The 20,514-nt window shown below is 35.7% G+C and overlaps 1 long non-coding RNA gene across 1 annotated transcript; it reads left to right on the top strand.

The window, feature by feature from the left end:
* Positions 1-3,029: 3,029 nt before the first annotated feature.
* LOC110290654 lies at positions 3,030-9,119 on the top strand. The gene is made up of 3 exons (XR_002377482.1): positions 3,030-3,136; positions 8,142-8,262; positions 9,084-9,119. It is a non-coding gene; the product is annotated as an uncharacterized LOC110290654 (long non-coding RNA).
* Positions 9,120-20,514: the final 11,395 nt, after the last annotated feature.

The following is a 20,514-nucleotide window of genomic DNA, read 5'->3' as shown; positions in this document are numbered from 1 at the left end:
TTTGTGTGTGTGTGTGTGTGTGTGTGTGTGTGTGTGTGTGTATTCATTATTTAGTCATGCTAAACATTCTCCAATCAGAAAATCATCAGGCTATGTCTATTAGTGACCATTGAGAAGCTTGTATCCAGTAACTTCTTTCAACACATGCTTTGTAGAATTCCATCCACCCTGGCTTGACCTGTGCCTGAATGATAAAACAGGAGTCTTCCTCTGCTCTGGGTCAGGAAAACTGGGTATTTCTTCAAGCAATTCCTACTACAATGCAAATCAAACTAACAGAGATATTTGATTCTCTTTCTAGGAATAAAGAATAGGTTTCAGATAAAATGTATCATCCCACTGAATTTCCTGTGTGCAGTGGCTGATGTGGACCTAGTCAAGAACAATGAAATCTGTAGTTGCAAGAAGCTTTACCTGTTTAGGTGCACTGGAAACGTTTTGGCCACCTTTCGGTAAGATATACAGCTTGGACCTGTACAGAGGATAGCTATAGAAATTGTGGGACAACTTAATGATTCACAGGTTAAACCAATTACCCAGAATGTTTGGAAAAATAAGAATCCAGTTTAGTCCGATTGTGTACAGGTTGTCAACTCCAATTTTCCCCTTCTATGATGACTCTTCTTTTCCTATACTTTCCACAATATACATTTCACAGGTAAGTATATTCCTTAGATTTTGATTTGTGATATTCATCAGGACTCCATAAGGTTCTTGGGGCAGAGTGGATGACATTGTTTTCTAAGAAGGATGTGGATAAAAACAAGGACTTACCATATTCTCCACATTCTTTTCACCATAATGTGTAGTGTTATCTAGGTTTTGAAAAATACACAAATTGATTTCTCTCCAGTAGTACTGCATAGTATACTTATATTTGACCAATACCTCCAATACTTCCCAGTTAATTTCCATAAAAAATAATATTTAATTTAACAGATAAAAAAAAGTTACTTTTAGAATGTTCAAGTATATGAACATGTGTGTAGCAGAATATCACTGATGTCTAATGGTCAACTGAGAAGGATAAAGGTCAAGGGATAAGGTTCCATCAGATCTGAATATGATAGACACACACATTAGCTCATTTTGATATGCCTTAGCTCAATGGCCAGGGCCTTCTAAGCCTCCCTCAGCTCTCATACCCTTCATTTCACTCCCTGCCCAACACCTCTGAATCTGCTCTCAGCTTGGCTTGCTCAGCTACCTTAGTCCTAGCTCAGCACCCTAAATCTACACTCAGCTTAATTATGTTTCTAATCTCCTGCCTGCCACCCTAGAACAGTTGGGGAAGCAGCCAAAAGCCAATACAACTTAGACCTCACATGGCTGGTTACTCACATGGCTGTAGCATGGTGAATTATGTTCTCCTCCCCTGCATCTGCTAGCCATCCTGTGGTAAAACTGGGAGTCCTGCCTATTCCACCCAGCTCATTGGCCATTAGTATCCTTATAGATCTATCAAGAAACAATTGGGGAATAGTACCTTCAGTGTTCACATGACTATTCCTGATCAAAGCACCAGGACCAACCCTTACATACCACAAAGTACCTATGAGGTTTCCTGCTATGCCACTTTTTATTTTGGTGATAATAGATGTGATATTGTATAGTGTGTGTGTGTGCGTGTGTGTGTGTGTATGTGTGTGTGTATGTGTGTGTATGTTTAGGAGCACAGGCATAATCCACCCTTCTGTTAAAAATGCTTGTAGACAGAGAATAGAGTGGATGAGCAATTAATGGTAGAAACATGAATGTGCCAGTCTATAGGCAAGAATCAGTCCATAGGAAATTCACTTGAGTTATAGATGTTAGATTCATGGTAAAAGGGGGGAGAAAATTCTATGAATGAAAGATTTTTGCAGCATGGATGATTATTTTCAGGAGGAAACAATGTACATATAACTTACAGATGGAATAACTATAACTGGCAAAGAGTTGTGAGCATGGGGAAGAAGAATAGTGGATTGGGTGTTAGTGTTTAAATAAGATAACCATTAATCAACAAGACAAGCCTGATAACTATAAGACACTGGGAACATGTCAAATATCAATGAGGTCTAACTCTCTCAACATATAATTAGCAGGTATAAAATGTTTGCATTATGAATTCATCTTTAATCCATCTTAAATTAGAGTATTACATGTTACAGTGGAATAGTTGTGGGCTTACTAATAATTATTACCAGATTTAAAGTAATAATTCATACCAATGATGAACAAGTTTCTAAGACCTCCTATCTTGTATGCCAATTCTGTAATTCACATGAGGGAATAAGCAATATTTTTTTTCTTAAAAGGTGTTCTCCATGTGTTAAGTATGTTCTAACCAGAGGTCATATAACTTGCCTGTGGTTTAGTGTGAATAATGATAGCTTTATATATGAACATAACCTCACGCTAAGAGGACACTGACCTAACTATCCTTTGATACATATAAACTAAAGCTAGGAGTAACTGTTGGCCCAGCCATAGTCACACAGCTCTTGGAACATAGTCAAGTCTTGAAATTCCCAACTAGCTTCCACGCTATATTCAACTTCTGGTCATACAAATGTTCCAGTGAAACATGTCATTCAGAAGGGCAGTCATGTGCAGAATACCATCTACAGCTACACCCTCATGATGGCCATTGGCTTATAATAATTTTTATGAGCAATAATCTTAAAAGTCTTAGTATTGTCAAGACTCTAATCTTGTTTTTCCCTTTTAACATTACAGTTCCAAAAAACAGAAAGAAAAATGGTACTATTTCCTCAAAAGGTATTTTACTTGTGATTATATTTTAATTTTATACTGATATGACAGAATCTCCTTGTACGCTAGAATTCAGTGAGGCAAAGCATGGTCTTAGACTACACTCTCCACTGTCCTGATACATGAGAAATGCACAGCTTGTGCTTATGTTAAACATTCTTTCCAACTGCTACCTGCTTCTTTCTACCGTTTAGATCCGTTGAGATTGCACGTGGCAAGGAGTAGAGAATGGAATGTACGGGACGGCTTATGGACTAACTGAGTTATAGGTACATTCATTTTAATAAGTGTTTACAAAAGTCTTCTGTGCCAGCATCGTTGTAGGGGTGGGAGACACAGACAGGAATAGATGCTGCTCTCTCCTGAAGGGAACGAGCAGGTTAGTTGGATAAATACAACCCCGGATGCTGTATTTACACACATGCTAAGCCAGCATAGACGATAGACCATAGCAAAATGGAGCAACTGTGGCATGGGGAAGGTAGGAACAGCAAGCTGGGCACGGGAGGCGGAGCTTGCTCAAGAGCTTCCCTGAAGCCTGTTGCTGGTAGGCTTTAGAATCAGGGAACCAGCTTCAGTTTTACTGAGCAAGAGAGGGCTCTGAAAGCATTGTCTATTCAAGGGAGAGTTAATATTTTAAGTTCACCATGAGCAAATCTCTCCTGAATAGATTCTGATTTTTCTTTCCTGAATGTTCTTGTATGCGTGTTTAGGTGTAGGTACACATGTGTGCGTGTCCACACAGAGGGTGAAGGACATTTTGACATTACACCAGGAACACAGTCTCCTTCATTGAAATGGTCTCTCATTGGCATGGAGCAGGTTAGGCCAGCTGCTGAGATCTTTGTCCCTTCAAGGCAAGTGCCGTATCCACTGAGCATCTCTCTATATATACCCACCCCCTCCAAAAACAACAACAACAACAACAAAAATCTTTTGTATTTACCACTAAGAAGATGCTTATAAAATATTAACAGTGATCAGCTTAAACTCTCTATATATACCCACCCCCTCCAAAAACAACAACAGCAACAACAACAAAAATCTTTTGTATTTACCACTAAGAAGATGCTTATAAAATATTAACAGTGATCAGCTTAAAATAACCTACTAGCAAATTAATTTTACTATAGTGTGTGTTTTATAGCATTTGAGCAGATCCATTAATGAAACCAAGAAGGGTATCAAGAAAAATTTCTCACTGGAGATATTTACTGAGGACATCACAAGCTGTGACAGTGTATGTGATTACAATTCCAAAACTAATATTTGAAGTTCATGACTAGCAGAGATAGAGGCAGTTTGTAGAGTAATGGAAGATAGAGGCGTAAGAAGAGGGTAGAGGGGAGACATAGTAAGAATTTACATATATGGAAAAGCTATATGTGTATGGCATGTACACATGTGTTTTTTATATTATAAGGAATATTTAGAAAGCAATATTAAGCTAAATTGATCCACATTCCAAAGTAACAAAAAAGAATAAATATTTTTTGGTAAATGACTGTAAATTACATCAGTTAGTTGCAACAGCATACATTTCCAAGCCAAGTATTATTAGAATTAGAATGCTTTTACCCCTGAGTTCTTATTGCTTATATATTAACTTTTGTGTTGCTCAACTATTATTTATTATAAAATATTTCTGTATAATCAAAATAATTGTTATTATATAAGATAACCAAAAACAAATCATAAACAGAGCAATATATTATCAAGAATTAATTTGCTCTCCACATTCACATGTTTCATAACATTGTATCACTTTACCTCTTTCAGTATGTCTCTGTGCATCCTCACACCTGCTTTGGAAGGACAACTACATAATCATGGCTCTTTATCCTTGTAGTTATTTGAATGTTCTGGGCATAGGGTTGGTTATGTAACTTCTGTTTAGAAATCATTTTTATTAACTTACCATTGGTGTGTGTGTGTGTGTGTGTGTGTGTGTGTGTGTGTGTGCGTGTGCGTGTTTGTGTTTGCATACAGTGCTTAGGATAAAGTTCATGACCTAATACATACTACATAGTAGTTTTATCATTGAGTTACATACATAGCTATTAAATAATTGTCTATTTTTCTAATAGTTATATTATTGGTCCATTTTAACTATTGGGATTAGTGGAGATCAAAAATTTAATTGTTATATAGCATGCAGAGCATTGAAGAGCATTCCTACTGTAAACCAGAATATAATATAGAGGATCACCATCTCTCAGACTTTTATAAGTGCTAATGGGTATAAAATGTACCTAGAGTCAATATTCTAACATGTCACAGTTGAAAATTTTCTAAGCAAAAAAAAAGTATATAATGATCACCATGCAATTTGATTTTCATACTTCCTATGTTAACAAAATAATAATTGGAGAGAATAGTGTAGTATAAAACTACTTTCTAAACAGTGACATAAATTAGGAGAACACTCACTAGCTTGGTTGAATCAGATGTGTCCTGAGGACAGAGAAGAGCAGAAGAGCAGGTAGTCCTCTAGGAAATGCTCTCTTGCCTCTGCTGCTTGATTTCAGCTATGGCAAATGTTCAGCATTGTACAAGAGCAATCTTCCTGATGTCTTACAACACCATTGTGACTTAGATCCAATGCCTTTAAAGTAAACATTTTTACTGATTTTCACCCATGACTCTCGTGCTTTCATATTTTATCCTGACATTATATTGAAACATTTTATGTAGTTCAGAAAATTGGTAATAGATACTTTCTAGCTTTTCTTCATGTGATGATATGTTTATTTCCCTTTGGTCCTTGAAGAGATGTTTTCAGAACATGAAAACATTCTTCTAATTTAAATAAATATCCTCCATCACTCTTGTTTCTATGTGTTCTCTAGTGAATATTCAACAATAATCTTTCATATATTTTTCTTTGATTTTATGTTTATAGTTTGGTCTTTTAGCTTTGAGGGTTCTTTGAATCATCTATGCATTTCATTCCACTTAAGATAAACCTGTATTTTTTCCTATTGAGGAATTGGGAAAATGTTTTTGCTATTCTTAAGAATTTCTTGTCCTCCCAATTTTCCTTTTCTTTCTCTCTCTTATTCTTAGGATTAAACAAAGATCCTTCAGACTTCTGTTTATATTTTAAAATACGTAGATATGGATGATTTTAGAATCATCTTTATTTGATAATTTTATATAAGTATAGAAATCCACTTCCAAATCACCTGCATGAATTCCAAGATATCACCAAACCTCTCCCTACTTTTGAGCATATCTTCTCCTACTCTTCACTCACTTCAAATACAAATATATAAAATATTGATATTTTAATTTAATATTGTATAGATAATAATTAACTGCACTGTCCTCATGAGTCAATGCTTATGCCATGGCTGGAGGACAGCATTTTGCTACATGGCTTTAAGTAATCTGTTTGAAATTCATACCTTGTTAATGATAGCAACACCTCTTTGTTTCAAATTTAGTTTATTAATATGTATTTTCATTATTTACAGGGTTTTTATTTTTATCTGACGTTATGGTTCCTTGTTTTCTAGATTAAACATATTTTATGTATCATTGAACAACTATTAATAACCTATTTTTCCTCATAGTAGGATCATGTGATCTACTATAAGGTTGATTGTCTCTCCTGAGAATTAGTTACATATCCCTGGTTCACCATGAGTCACGAAATATTTTAACATATACAAAAAAAATCCCAGTTGTCTTTTCATTTTCATTCTTTAAAAACTGTATTTTTAGAACTATTTTATTTAAAAAGACTCTATCTCTTGAAATATGTCTGTTTTATAAACAACATCACCACCAGGAAGAAATGCATATATGTTAGCAATCATTAGTTAGATCTTAATATGTTTAAAATGCTCTAGGAACATAATATTTTACAGTAAAGTCAATAAAAATCCTATGTGAATTATTTATCTCGTGTTGTTCTCTATAATACTTTGTTGTTTTTAAATTGTACAGAAGTTTTCAGATATTCAGCAAAATATTAGAAGTTTTCTTTAAATTTATCATACTCACTCTGTGTGTGTGTGAGAGAGAGAAAGAGAGCGAGACAGAGAGAGAGAGAGAGAGAGAGACTTCATGCACTTCTGTGTTCATGTATGTGGTATTCAAATGTGTCCTTCTAGAATATATAATTTCTGAGCCTTAAGCTATATTTTCATCCAGAGGTCACTAACTATATTCTGAGCAAATGCACACATAGGTGCCTTACTTTTTATATTATAACCACAAGGACAGAGATGATCATATACATTCTAAAGTTTTCACATATTTGTTAGTCTATAGATAGCAAGATGTAAAATCATTTAGTGTAAGGTGTCCTTGCTCATAAAACTCAAATAACATAGCATGTTGTGATAGGGTCTTAGATGAATCTTCAGCAAGGCTCTCTCTCTCTCTCTCTCTCTCTCTCTCTCTCTCTCNTCTCTCTCTCACACACACACACACACACACACACACACACACATACACACACATACACACACACACACACACACACACCACACACATACACACTCAAAGAGCTGGTTTGAGTGCTTCTAAAAATTTAAACCTCTACCAGGAATCACCTAGACTCCTACATCTTATCTGTCCGCATTGCCCCACATGTGTTGTGGGAACCAAGTTGTAGGAACTCATTATTTGGGGGTGACCTCTCAAAAAAAGGTAATGGGATCTGATTTTTCCCTTTGGGAACAAAGTTCTCATGGTGATCCAGGAATTGGGAACACCTCTGAATTTTACTGCTGTTAAAGGACACTGTAGGACTGCATTCTACTGGAGTGGGAGATGCATTGATTTATTTCTGGAAGGTTTGGGAAGGGAGATTGTTTATGTAGTTTCAAGTAAGTGAATAAGTTTTTTGTTCTTTCATTCTTTTCTTTTTTTTTTGCTTCCTTTCAGATATTTATTTTAGATAATGATGTTTTAGCCTATAATATGTTGTGTGTATAATGTTATTCAAAGAAGACTACAGTGCAGTTGAAAAAAATCCTGATTACCCTGTGTTTTGTTTGTTTGTTTTCCATTATATCCATATTTTGGAGCATATAATGGTTGTGCTTCATAGTGGTGAAACTATTATAATTATGAAATATTCACCCCAACTGCATTGCTGGTAATATAAAAGCACATTGCATTATATATATATCTTACTCTGCTTTAATAGTTCCTCCATTTTTTGCAATATGTATGAAATTTTAACCAGGTTAAGTAAATTGTAAAGAACTTAGAGTCTCCATTTCAGACAGAGGATTCGTTTCACAGGTTCATATTTGCTCGTAGTAACTGCTATTTTCCTCAACATTTTAGATTTCAATTTTTTATTGATTTTAATTTTGTAAACTCTGTAAAATGACAGAGGATCTTGTTTTTGCCTTGTCTTGTTACAGATGTCAATTATCCAAATCATAATTGACAACTATGTAGATATATTTGGCAAAGATGACAATATCATTTGCAATGATAATCAAAAGAGGTCAGATGACATAAAGACTTCAGCAAATACTGCTGGTAAGTAACCTATTATGAAAAAGCCATAGATAGCCTCACTGGGAAATGCGAATACTGAAGAATTAAAGATTTTATCTGCTGCTTCTCAGGAGGAAGATTCTACAGCTTAAGAGAAATTTTAATTAGTCATTAACTGGATAGAAAGTTGATATCATTTCCTGATTTTATAAATTTGTAAATATCAGAGCAGCACTGGTGCATATCATGATATTAGAGTACAGGAAAAGTTTTTTTAAACAACACTTTAATTAAATTATATAGGAATATATGTAATACATAGGTATGCCTATAGAAACAGACATATACATACTCATGTACATATATTCGATATATGTATGATAGAGGGACTCCTTATTTAACCTGTGTAAGAATTCCAGAATATTAGCTGCTATATTTCTCACCTTTCTTCCCATAAGTCTCGAGAGATAACTTAGATATGAAATTACTTTTCAAAAGATCACTTAGAAACAATTATTTGTTTTAAAAGTCCATTGAACATACTACAAGATTTAACCATGTGCCAATATAATTTGTTATCCTTGAACAACAACAAAAAAAGATGTTTGTATAATTTCATTTGAGAAATAATCTTGTCAAATGCTTAGCTGATCCACTACAACAAATATATGAAAAATCATAAAGAGGCTAAAACATACCTGATTTAACAGGTAACAGCATTCAAAATCAGATACATTGTTAACTCAAGTAAATCTTTGTGCAGAGGTCTGAATATATGCTGAAAAACTAGTCTTATTTAAAGTGGGGTGAATCTATCATTTGAGACTGTTTCTCTAACAGTGACATTTTTGTGTTTCATTTAGCAGGGGACAGCTAAACAATTACAACATATAACTTCCCACAAGAGAAACTTCTTCATGACTAAAGAAGGTATCGGTCATTCTATTTCAGTGTTCCATTCTACCTCCCACTTAACCATAGCAGAAAAGATTATTACAAGAAACAACTTCAGTTTTATATTTAGCCATATTATTTGTTAAAAATAGTTTCATTCACTATATTTATTTTACATTGTGTATTACATACTCTTATCTATTATAATAAATGGTATTAAATTATGTTATTGCTTAGTCTCCAATGTGCCTGACTCATGATTCCCCAATGACTTTGAAAATGGTGTTTTCTGTATTCTCCTCTACCTTTTTTACTCAGAGACTTGTATTCATGTGACAGATCCACTAGAATAACTTTATTAATTTTTTCTTCCAAAGTACAATCAGAATGACATTCTAATTACTGGTCAATAAATGAAAGTTGGGGATTTATCTGAACAAATTCTTCCAGATTCTCACCATAAAACAGTCCTCATGGTTAAGAATCAACTATTTAGTAGTACAATATAAATCCAACTCTATACTGTGCATTGTATTAACATTTTTAAAAAGAAACTATACTCCTATTTCTGTGAAAAAGAATTCTAGAAAATTATTTACATGAGGAAAAGTAGTTCATTACTTGAGGACTCAATATACCATCATATAGCATTTCTGATGTTAGTAGTTTGTTGGTACTAAAGTAATTCACATAGTTGAGAAGCAGAGGACAATGAATGTTCATATGCAGTAAGCTTCTTTTTATACATTCCAGGAACCATGAAATTAGTAGTACAACCCAGTTATATTGTTAGTTTGTCCACACTAGTTGCTTAAGCATTGACAGAAACTAATAACATTAAATAGTTCAGAGATAGTTCTAAATAAAAATCCATTCACAACCAACATTAATCATCAAACATGAAAAAATTAAAGTTGAATCATATTTTTAAGAATATATGAATGTTCAAAGTCCTTAGTGATCAGAGGAATGCAAATCACAATGACCCCAAGATTCCACCTTACACCAATTAGAATGGAGCTGTGTGGCAACACATACAACATCGGTCCAGACCCATATTTTAGAATCTCTATTTAAAAGTCAGGTGTTGTTCTAAGGGGTCAGCATTTATATGTGACTTTGTTGTTTTTCTTCAAAATTTTAGTATTTTTATTTCTCTATGCATATAGTGTTTGATTATTATGTGTCTATTTGATGTTCTATATGCTTTTAGTACTTTAACACATATCTCTTTCATATTTGGGGGAAATTGTTTTCAGCCAAATCATATACAAAAAGTTAATTCATTGTGTTTAGTACAGTCAGCAACAACTAAGACTAATCTAAGGTCCTTCCCTCTGAGTTCTGAGAATAGAGTCTCTCACCTCTCGGGTCTCTAGTACATTCTAGAGATTCACCTCAACTTCTAACCTCCCAGAATTACCTGTTTCTATTCTTTTTCCTGGGCCTAAGGGCTTCAGTCCAGTTCCCCACACTCATGTTCACAGCTTCCCCTCCCTGTCCCCTTTCTCACTCAACTCCCTCCCCCACTCCTATGGTTGCTTCTTCTCTCTCCAAAGTGGGATTGAGATATCCTCATTGGGCCCTTCAGCTTGTTAGCCTTCTTGAGTTCTGTGGAATGTATCCTGGGTATTCTGTACATTTTTGGATAATATCCACTTTCAGAACTCAAAGGGATAGACCTTAGATGAAATGCCCTCCAGTGGAGAGAGGGAATTTGTTGTTCCAATTCCAATAGAAAGACAGGACATCAGGTGGAGGGATGGCCATGCCATCTTACAGTCAAAAACTCTAACCCAGAGTAATTGCTGTCTGAAAGAACTACATGGGGAAAAAGTGGAGAAAAGCCTGAGTAGAATGATGTCCAGTGATAGGTCCAAATTGGAAACCAGCCCAAGGGGAGGCTGCAAGGCCTGACACTATTACTCATTCTATGGTGTGCTCGCCAAAAGAGTCCTATCAGAAGTGCTCTCTCTCTCTCTGTCTCTCTCTCTCTCTCTCTCTCTCTCTCTCTCTGTGTGTGTGTGTGTGTGTGTGTGTGTNTGTGTGTGTGTGTGTGTGTGTGTGTCTGTGTCTGTGTCTGTGTCTGTGTGTGTTCATGCACATGCTTCTACTTGCTAGGGTTTGTTCCCTCTTTCCTAGTACAAGAACTCAGGAGATCATACATACTCAGGGCATCACTCTTGTCTTCAAAGCTTTTACCTTCTAAGCCACCATCCTAAGTCATGGTCAAGAGCTTTAAAACCCATCTGAGGTTAACAAAAGGAGCCAGGTCTCAGCTCAAGACATTGGTACACACCTATAATAATCCCACCACTTTGGATATAGTGGCAGGAGAAATTGTAGTTTCATGACAGCTTTGTCTACATAACAAGGTCCTGTCTGAAAATAAGACAAAACAACTCATAAAAGTCCATCATGGTGGATCACATCTGATATGTCAATACTTAATAAGCTGGGACAAGAGGAACACCACAAGTTTCAAACAGCCTGGGGTATCCTATTACTGAATGTTATAAAAGTTCCCTTCTCAAAAATAGCCAGACCACTCTTTTTACTACTTTTTAAAACTTAACACATGCCGAAATGCAATCCATCTCATCGGGTAGGGTAAAACCAATGTTTACAATGAGAAGACTGTGGCAATTAGTTCACTATATTCATCAGTTACCCACATGCAGCCTACTGATCCATGAAGTCAGTCCTTCTCCTAAACCTGTCAGAAATTCTAAGAACCTCTTTGGAAAATGTTCATCACCATCCTGAGGAGGAACCCATGGCTTCTCTCACAAAGGAGTAATGCCAACTGGGATCACCTCAGAAAGACATGTTTCCTGTGTTTTATCACATCTACTTATACCAACATTATCAACATGACCCTATTCAACTCTTCAGAGTTTTATTAAAGATCCTAGGAGAATTCCCTCAGCAGATAGGATCTAGTTTCCCAATAGGGCACTTCATCTTCAAAACAGAAAGCAAGTCCCTGAGGTTATGGAAACCTTACTGCTGTTCTGCGGAGTTCCCATTTTACAAATGGCGGCTCCCCAAGAAGATGCATGGAAAGAAATATCGGAATCATGGAGAGAGAGAGAAGGATGAAAATCATGTGATTTGGAGAACATCTTGAGACTGTTCCTCTTCCTCACCTTATGGATTAGGGTGAGCCTACATGGAACCTGAGATGCTATTGTCTTTTCATATTCCAATTCTTCCTGGATCCTGAGAGGTCTATAGGCACCCCTTTTAGTACCTTTGCTCTTTCTTATAGCATATCCAAAATGTAGTATAGATGGTAGAAGGTACACTTAGGAGAGAGGAGGGTCAAAAAAGTATGGTTTTATGATGTGTGTTCCTTCAGCTTGACAAATCCCAGTTTCATTCTTTTATTCACTTTCAACCCTCAGGTCAATTAGTCAAAATTCACTATATTTTAAAATGTAATAGAAATATTTATGATAATATATCAAAGTATGCAGGAGATAATGTTTCATATAATTCCAATCCTTTTATAAGACATAAAAAACTGATAAAGAAGCATTGTCTTATTTTTGTTATTGGAATATATGAGTAAATATTTATGTTTCCTTTTTCCCCATAAATTTATTAATCTTCATGGAAGGGCTTTGATCTTGGGCATCTCTGTCAGAGCTGAGGAAAATGAAAATGAAAACTGTTATGAGATTCTATTCTACAATAGTCAGAATGTCTAAAATTAGGAAAAGAAATGAAATAGCTTCTCAGACAGGGTGCTTTTTGGCCCTTTATCTTCAGCCTGGATGCAGAGCTGAGACCCAGACCTCAGGGCACTTTCACCACCAGAGGAGAGTCAGCCTCCAGGGAGGGCTCTGCCCCTGGGACCAGGTGAGAAAACTATCTTGTATCCCGGGATCGTCAGAGACCAGTCTGCTCAGGAGAACTTACTGGACTGCAAAAGCAACATGGATTCTTGGATAGGGTCCCTTTTGGGCCATCATCTTCAGCCAGGAGGCAGAGCTGAGACCCAGACCTTTGTGCACTTTCCCTGCAAGAGGAGAGCTTGCTTGAAGTGATTGCTCTGACCACTGTGACTCAGAAGAGAGATGTATTCCCAGAAGTGCTGACAGAGGCTAACAGAATCACAAGAGGAACAAGCTCCAGCCACAGACAACTATGACAACTAATTCCAGAGATTACCAGATGACGAAAGCCAAGGTAGGAATTTTACTAACAGAAAACAAGACCACTCAGCATCATCAGAACCCATCACTCCCACCACAGCAAGTCCTGGATACCCCAACACACCCGAAAATCAAGATAAGGATGTAAAAACATATCTCATGATGCTGGTAGAGGATTTTAAGAAGGACATTAATAACTCACTTAAAGAAATACAGGAGAACACTATTAAACAGGTATAAGTCCCTAAAGAGGAAGCACAAAAATTGTTAAAGAATTACAGGAAAACACTGCTAAACAAGTAGAAGCCCTTAAAGAAGAAACACAAAATTCCCTTAAAGAATTACAGAAAAACACATCCAAACAGGTGATGTAATTGAACAAAACCATCCAATACCTAAAATTGGAAGTAGGAACAATAAAGAAAACCCAAGGAAAGACAACTCTGGAGATAGAAATCCTAGGAAAGAAATCAGAAACCATAGATGCGAGCATCAGCAACAGAATACAAGAGATGGAAGAGAGAATCTCAGGTGCTGAAGATTCCATAGAGAACATGGACACCACAATCAAAGAAAATGCAAAATGCAAAAAGATCCTAACTCAAAACATCCAGGAAATCCAGGACACAATGAGAAGATGAAACCTAAGGATAATAGGTATAGATGAGAATGAAGATTTTCAACTTAAAGGGCCAGTAAAATTATTGAAGAAAACTTCCCTAACCTAAAGAAAGTGATGCCCATGAATATACAAGAAGCCTACAGAACTCCAAATAGACTGGAACAGAAAAGAAATTCCTCCCAACATATAATAATCAGAACAACAAATGCACTAAATAGAGATAGAATATTAAAAGCATTAATGGAAAAAGTCAAGTAATATATAAAGGCAAACCTATTAGAGTTACCCGAGACTTTTCACCAGAGACTATGAAAGCCAGAAGATCCTCGACAGATGTTATACAGACCCTAAGAGAGCACAAATGCCAGCCCAGGCTACAATACCCAGCAAAACTCTCAATTACCATACTTTGGTTTGGAGAAACCAAAGTATTCAACGTCAAAACCAAATTCACACAATATCTTTCCATGAATTCAGCCCTTCAAAAGATAATAAAGAAAAAAAAACACCAGCAAGAGGACAAAAATTACACCATAGAAAAAGCAAGAAAGTAATCCTTCAACAAACCTAAAAGAAGACAGCCACAAGAACAGAATCCCAACTAAAACAACAAAAATAACAGGAAGCAACAATTACTTTTCCTTAATATCTCTGAATATTAATGGACTCAATTCCCCAATAAAAAGACATAGACTAACAGACTGGCTACATAAGTAGGACCCAACATTTTGCTGCATACAGGAAACTCACCTCAGGGAAAAAGACAGTTACTAACACAGAGTAAAAGCATGGAAAACAAATTTCCAAGCAAATTGTCCAAAGAAACAAGCTGGTGAAGCTATTCTAATATCGAATTAATTTGACAAACAAACCAAAGTTTTTAAAAAAGTCAAGGAGGGGCAGCACTTCATACTCATCAAAGGTAAATTCTTCCAAGATTAACTTTCAATTCTAAATATCAATGCTCCAAAAGCATGGGCATCCACATTCATTAAAAAAAACTATAGTAAAGCACAAAATATTCATTGTACCTCACACAATAATAGTGGGGGAGTTCAACACCCCACTCTCATCAATGAACAGATCTGGGAAACAGAAACTAAACAGAGATACATTGAAACTAGCAGAAGTAATGAAAAAATGGATTTAACATATATCTACAGAGCATTTTATCCTAAAACAAAAAGATATACCTGCTTCTCAGCACCTCTTGGCAAATTCTCCAAAATTGACCATATAATTTTCCACAAAACAGGCCTCAACATATACAAAAATACTGAAATTATTCCATGCATACTATCATATCACCACAGACTAAGGTTTATCTTCAATAACATCATAAATAATGGAAATTCAGCATTCACGTGGAAGCTGAACAACACTCTACTCAATGATACCTTTGTCAATGAAGAAATAAAGAAAAAAATTAAAGACTTCTTAGAGTTCAGTGAAAATGAAGCCACAACATACCCATACTTATGGGACACAGTAAAAGAAGTCCAAAGAGGAAAACTCATAGCTCTGAGTGCCCCCAAAAGAAACTAGAGAGAGCATACAGTAACAGCTTGACAGCACATCTAAAGGTTCTAGAACTAAAGGAAACAAATTCACTCAGGAGGAGTAGATGGAAGGAAATCATCAAACTCAGGGCTGAAATCAACCAAGTGGAAACAAGAAGAAGTATACAAAGAATCAACCAAGCCAGGAGCTGGTTCTTTTAGAAAATCAACATTATAGATAGAATATACCCATAGCTAGAGTAACTAGAGCACACAGGGACAGTATCATAATTATAAAAAATCAGAAATGAAAAAGGAGACATAAAAACAGATCTTGAGGAAATCAAAACTATCATCAGAACTTACTACAGAAGGCTATACTCAACAAAACTGGAAAACCTGTATGAAATGGACAATTTCTAGGCAGATACCAGGTACCAAAATTAAATCAGGATCAAATTAATGATCTTAAAATTCCCATTTCCCCTAAAGAAATAGAAGCAGTCATTAATAGTCTTCCAACCAAAAAAAAAAAAAAAAAAAAAAAAAAAAAAAAGCCCAGGACCAGATGGGTTTAGTACAGAGTTCTATCAAAACTTCAAAGAAGACCTAATTCCAATTCTCCTCAAACTCTTCCACAAAATAGAAACAGAAGGCAATCTACGAAATTCATTCTATGAAGCCACAATTAGTCTAAAACCTAAACCACACAAAGACCCAACAAACAAAGAGAACTTCAGACCAATTTCCCTTATGAATATTGATGCAAAAATACTCAATAAAATTCTTGCAAACTGAACCAAAGAGCACATCAAAAAGATCACCCATCATGATCAAGTAGGTTTCATCCCAGGGATGCAGGAATGGTTTAATATACAGAAATCAATCAATGTAATCCACTATATAAACAAACTCAAAATCAAAAACCACATGATCATCTCATCAGATGCTGAGAAAGCATTTAGCAAAATCCAGCACCCCTTTATGATAAAAGTCTTGGAAAGATCAGGAATTCAAGGCCAATACCTAAACATAATAAAAGCAATATAGAACAAACCAGTAGCCAATGTAATACTAAATGGAGAGAAACTTGAAGCAATTCCACTAAAATCAGGGACTAGACAAGGCTGCCCACTTTCTCCCTACCTATTCAATATAGTACTTGAAGACCTAGCCAGATCAATTAGACAACAAAAGGAGATCAACGGGATACAAATTGGAAAGGAAGAAGTCAAAATATCACTAATTGCAGGTGATATGATAGTGTATATATAAATGTCCCTAAAAGTTCCACCAGACAGCTCTGAACCTGATAAACAGCTTCAGTGCAGTAACTGGATATAAAATTAACTCAAACAAATCAGTGGCTTTTCTATACACAAAAGATAAACAGGCTGAAAAAAAATAGGGAAACAACACCTTTCATAATAGTCACAAATAATATAAAATACCTTGGTGTGATTCTAATAAGGAAATGAAAGATCTGTATGATAAAAGCTTCCAGTCTATGAAGAAAGAAATCAAAGATCTCAGAAGATGGAAAGATGCTCATGGATTAGCAGGTTCAATATGGTAAAAATGGCTATCTTGCCGAAAGAAATATACAGATTCAATGCAATCCCCTTCAAAATTCCATCTCAATTCTTCAACAAGTTAGAAAGAGCAATTTACAAATTCATCTGGAATAACAAAAAAACCTAGGATAGGAAAAACTATTCTCAACAATAAAACAACCTCTGGGGGAATCACCATGCCTGACCTCAAGCTGTCAGGGCAATTGTGATAAAAACTGCATGGTACTTGTACAGGGACAGACAGGTAGATCAATGGAATGGAATTGAAGACCCAGAAATGAACCCACACACCTATGGTCACTTGATCTTTGACAAGGGAGCTAAAATCATCCAGTGGAAAAAAAGACAGCATTTTCAACAAATGGTGCTGGCACAACTGGAGGTTATTATGTCAAAGAACTCGAATTGATCCCTTCTTATCTCCTTGTACAAATCTCAAGTCTAAGTGGATCAAAGACCTCCAAATAAAACCAGATACACTGAAATTTATAGAGGAGAAAGTGGGGAAGACCCTCGAAGATATGGGCACAGGGTAAAAATTCCTGAACAGAACAGCAATGGCTTGTGCTGTAAAATCGAGAATCAACAAATGGGACCTCATAAAATTGCAAAGTTTCTGTAAGGCAAAAGACACTGTCAATAAGAACAAAAAGGCCAACAACATATGGAGAAAGGATCTTTACCTATCCTAAATCAGATAGGGGGCTAATATCCAATATATATATAAAGAACTGAAGAAGTTGTACTCCAGAAAATATAGAGCTAAACAATTAATTCACAACTGAAGAATACTGAATGGCTCATATGCACCTGAAAAGATGATAAGCATCCTTAATCATCAGGGAAATACAAATCAAAACATCTCTGAAATTCCATCTTACAGCAGTCAGAATGTCTAAAATCAAAAATTCAAGTAATAGCAGATCCTGACAAGGATGTGTGGAAAGAGAAACACTCCTCCATTGTTTCTGGGACTGCAAGCTGGTACAACCACTCTGGAAATCAGTCTGCCATTTCCACAGAAAATTGGACATAATACTACTGGAATATCCAGCAATACCTATCCTGGGCAAATATCCAGAAGATGTTTCAAATTGTAATAAGGACACATGCTCCACTATGTTCATAGCAGCCCTATATATAATAGCCTGAAGTTTGAAAGAACCCAGATGCCCCTCAACAGAGGAATGGATACAGAAAATCAGGTACATTTACATAATGTAGTACTACTCAGCTATTAAAAAGAATGAATTTATGAAATTCTTAGGCAAATGGATGGACCTGGAGGATATCTTCCTGAGTGTCGTAACCCAATCCCAAAAGACCACACATGATATGCACTCACTGCTAGGTAGATATTAGCCCAAAAACTTAAAACCTGATAAAATTTGCAAAACACATGAAACTCACCACAGAAGACGAAAGTGTGGATACTTCATTCCTTCTTAGATTGGGGAACAAAATACACTTGGAAGGAATTACAGAGACAATGTTCAGAGCTTAGATGGAAGGGAGGACCATCCAGAGACTGTCTCACCTGGAGATGCATTCCATATACAACCACCACCCCAGACACTATTGCATATGCCAGAAAGCTTTTGCTGACAGGACCCTGATATATCTCTCTCTTGTGAGACTATGCCAGTGCCTGGCTAATACAGAAGTGGATGCTCACAGTCATCTATTGGATGGAACACAGGGACCCTAAGGAAGGAGCTAGAGAAAGTACCCAAAGAGCTAAAGGGGTCTGAATCCCTATAGGAGGAACAACAATATGAACTAACCTGGACTCCCCTCCCCCCTCCCAGAGCTGTGTCTCTAGTTGCATATGTAGGAGAGTATGGCCTAGTGGGCCAACAATGGGAGGAGAGGCACTTAGTCTTGTGAAGATCATAGGCCCCAGTACAGGGTGCCAGGGACAGGAAACAGGTGTGGGTCTGTATGGGAGTAGGGTTTCGGGGGGGGGGTCAGGGAGGAGTATATAGGGGACTTTGGGGTTACCGTTTGAAATGTAAATGGAGAAAATATCTAATAAAAGAAGTATAAATTTGAAAACATAATACCACACTAGTTAGGTAGTACTATCACAATGAAAAGCTGTTCTTAGTGTATCATTTAAATAAAATGTAAACATTAGGCAATGAAAAAAAAGCATATTATCCTGTAGCTATATGCATAATTAAACATACACAACCTCTGTTCAACAAATATTTATTACAAATAATATTAAAATGTAAAGGAAGAAATCAACACATTCTCATTTTTGCATCCAGGCATGATAGGATTACCTCAAGTAAATTAGTTAAGTGCAACATTAAGAAATGATAAATAACACTGAAAATTTATTAGAATATGTAATACAATGCAAATCAAATTATAAATTTATTAAAGGTGATAAACATAGACACTGCAACATTCAAGCAAAATATAACTATTTTAAAAGGCTATTTAAAAAAACTCATTTTCTCTTCACAACATTGATGACAATCTCTTTGATATTACACATAAGTCAATGGTGGCAATTGGTATAGGAGAATATCTCTATAGGATAGTGATGCCCATGTAATTCATATCCAGAATGAAATGACTCAGTCTTCCTAGAGCTCACTTTTAATTTTATCAATTGAACTTACAGTAATATGAATTCATAAAATCCTGATCAAAGTTATAACAAAACAGTATGAAGTGCCTTTCATACATAACATGTAAGAGCCTGAGTTTTTATATGTAATAACTGACGTCATTTTAAAATTTTGCTTCTTTTACAATATTTACATTTTAATATAAGACCTCATATACAAATTCAAACACTAAAACAATTTCTGTAACTTCATATTTGCCTTACTAGGTTTATATTGTATAAACCATCAGAAATACTTGGAGAATATGGCTTTATTTCCGCTGACTTTTGCAGTCCAGCAAAAAGGAAAGTCGGTGCAAAAACTTAAAAGCAAGAAACTGGAGGCAGTAACTGAAGAAGTGTCTGTGAAAGAGTCCTGCTATAACTGAGGAAGTGTCTATGAAAGAGTCCTGCTAATTGGGCATACACCTGACTTCAAATTCAACCTATATTTTATAAATCTCAAGACCAACTGCCTGAGGTTGGAACCATTATACTTATCTGTGCTTTCCTATATTAATTATCATCCAAAATAAGTGCCATGCTGAGTTGTCTATAGGACAACCAGATGATGGCATTTTCCTAGTTGAAATTCTGCCTGACCAGACATATATAAGTTTGGGTCATTTTGACAAACAAACAAAACAGCAAAACTTATCCTGTGCCAATTTGACACACAGATATCTTTTCATAAATCCATGCCTATACTCTTTTTTTTCATCCCCAATTTTCATACTATCTTAATACTACAATATAGACATTATAATACTTATTTCCACAGTCTTTGTGATCAGTGCTTTTAAAGTCTAAGCTATGTTTAAAAATCCAATTTTTCCTTTATATATCCAAAGTGTCTCAATGGTAAACTCGTGCAAAAAAATAGTTTCTTCATTAAAAGATAGAGAAATGTCATAGTTATAATCAT

This window comes from Mus caroli, chromosome 3 (genome assembly GCF_900094665.2).
Source record: "Mus caroli chromosome 3, CAROLI_EIJ_v1.1, whole genome shotgun sequence".
Lineage (NCBI taxonomy): Eukaryota > Metazoa > Chordata > Mammalia > Rodentia > Muridae > Mus > Mus caroli.
This window is presented reverse-complemented; position numbering and strand designations above follow the sequence as displayed.